General features: G+C 40.1%; 1 non-coding gene across 1 annotated transcript; it reads right to left on the bottom strand.

Annotated features, from left to right (window-relative positions):
- Positions 1 to 1,888: 1,888 nt before the first annotated feature.
- On the bottom strand, positions 1,889 to 2,049 carry LOC142568262 (U1 spliceosomal RNA). The gene has a single exon (XR_012825385.1). It is a non-coding gene; the product is annotated as a U1 spliceosomal RNA (small nuclear RNA).
- Positions 2,050 to 2,569: the final 520 nt, after the last annotated feature.

Raw genomic sequence — 2,569 nt, 5'->3', positions numbered from 1 at the left:
AGTAAAACAGTCTTCATGCTATTTCACCCCACTCAAAAGAAAATAATAAATATTCCAACCATAGCTATCGAAAGTTACCCCATCAAACCTTCTAGTCATTGTCGTTTTTTGGGGGTTGTCCTCGATTCCAATTTAAAGTACACTACCCATATTTCACATCTAAAGCAAAAAATTGGATACGGTATCCGGATTCTTATAAAAGCACGTCCATACTTTAGACTACCAACCTTGCTATCTCTTTATCATGCATTTATTCACAGTCACTTCAATTACTGCATTGCGACTTGGGGCAACACATATAGCTCTCATCTTGTTCCTTTACAATACGTCCAGAACCAGGCCATCCGCATTATTACTTTCCAGTCACCTCGATGTAGTGCATCTGCTCTTTTGCAAGAGCATCGCATTCTCACAATTCATAAACTATTTCAATTAAACATGGCAATCCTTGTCTATAATTCCCTTCACTTAAACATTCCCCAAATAATCTTTAACACTGAACAACTTGCTAATCATAATAATACTCGATTTGCATTAGCTAACAACTTCTTATTACCAAAAATCAGAACTAATTTTGGCAAATTCACTTCTTCGTTCACAGCGATGTCTTACTGGAACTGTATTCCAACGGACATAAAGCTGTCTCCCAGTATAGGCAGCTTTAAAAAGCATTTATTCTCATATTTACTTAATTTGTAAATGCTGTAATGTAATTTAACATGTTCTGTTTGCTTCATTATGGTTAAAACATTATATCTCTTTAACATTTCACATTTCACCATTTCACCAACATTTCATCATATTTGTCCACTTGTTTCCTTGTGTCAGTTATTGTTAGAACACTGCCTCATAGGCTACATTTCACTTCCCATGTTTTGTTTTGTTTTTAATTCAGTACATGATGTAATTCTATACAGTGTTATGCCATGTTTTCAGTTTACTTGTTTCCTTGCATTAATACATGTTAACAATTCTACCTCTTTGCTATATTTGCATTAACCTGAATTGTTTTGTTACTCTTATTTGTTCATAACGCCATTCTTTGTACTATCATATGTTTTGGTTTTTTGCTGTCATGTGTAATTATTTGTAGACAACCTTAAAACTTTGCTGCGTTTGCTGTAACCTAACTTGTTTTGATCTTTCTAATTAGAACAGGAGGTCCCCTTACAGCCTTGCGCTTTGGGACCTCCTTCTGTATATCTTGTTACTGTGATTTTATTTTTAAAAAAAATTCAAAGAGGTTCATTAAAGAGCAGCACATACCGCGAAAGGCACACACAGTGCTCCAAGTCAGCGTGAAAGAGATTTATTGAAGACCGGTGCATATCCATGCCACATACCGAGTCCTGCATAACCAGTGACCCATGTCGCCATGAAAGAGGTGTTAAAAGCGATGATTGTCTATGTCTAGCCCGAACGTTCATGTCTGTTCGCAAAAGTCCAATCTCTCATACTCCCGTAAGCAAGCAAAAATTTCAATTGATCATATGCCCGTAAAGCAGAGGCTACAGGAGTTTAACGTGGACATTTCCAAACCAGAACGACAGTGGCTGATTACATTTAGGTTTGAACGATTTTCAGTTCGGTGCTGCACTGAGGTGAACGCGCCCACTACTATACGATTTGACATTTGCAAACAAAATGTGTGAGATCGAGATGACCGAACCCCTTGCAGTATACCATAGCGATCACAAGGCTACTCTGCTCCCTTGCAAAAATTGACGCTAACGTAACCACCGGGAGGCTTTAGAGGTCACCACTTGACCTCGGCCGCGTTGGCATAGAGTTCTTGACACCTACGCAAGTTCTGCAGCAACGCTGGCCCATATCTTGCCAGACTTTACTGATTACGGCATTTCTTCTGTCTTTGGCTTGTCCTTTAAACAGGGGCTGGCGGGAACGCTTCGCCCCACAAGCAAAAATTAATTGCCCCAACAACCCCTACTCGGAGAAGTGGAGTGCTTCGACCAACCTAAGCGCAATGGAAGGCCTCCGCACGGTAATGTGGTTTCTATGATCGCCACGAGTCCAGCATCAAGTAAGTATGCCCTAATACCCATCAGGAAACCAAACCATAACAAGAACAACACTATGTGGGACATTCAAACAACTCCGTCACAAAATAACTCAGAAGTACAGAAAAGTATAGAAGTATAGTAATATAGTATAGCAGAAGTATAGTATTGAGTGCACTTGAAGGGCCGCTATCTCACAAACGGGAATCGGCTTCACATGTCTGTAAATCAAGTTATTAAATAGTTATGTAAGATTAAGGTAGAGGAGGTAAATTAAGCCCACTAAATTCACAAGGAACGCGTTCATTGGTGGTAGTTTAAAGCACCGTTAAAAACAGTGATAGCCGGTCTGGAAACATTGGCAACTTCTACGACGAGAGTGGCATCTTGGCGGTACGATGACGGGGTAAGCAAACCCGAACTCACCCGAACCTCGATGGCAGCAAGAGAATGATGGTGATAGAAAAAAAATGGCTGTGGCTTAGCTAAGGTTAAGCCCAGGATGCGAAGCATACTAGCCTTTATTTTAGTTGTTGAACCACTGTTTAGCC

Source organism: Dermacentor variabilis, chromosome 1 (assembly GCF_050947875.1).
Source record: "Dermacentor variabilis isolate Ectoservices chromosome 1, ASM5094787v1, whole genome shotgun sequence".
NCBI lineage: Eukaryota > Metazoa > Arthropoda > Arachnida > Ixodida > Ixodidae > Dermacentor > Dermacentor variabilis.
The sequence above is the reverse complement of the archived record's forward strand: the minus strand, read 5'-3'. Positions and strand labels throughout refer to the sequence as shown.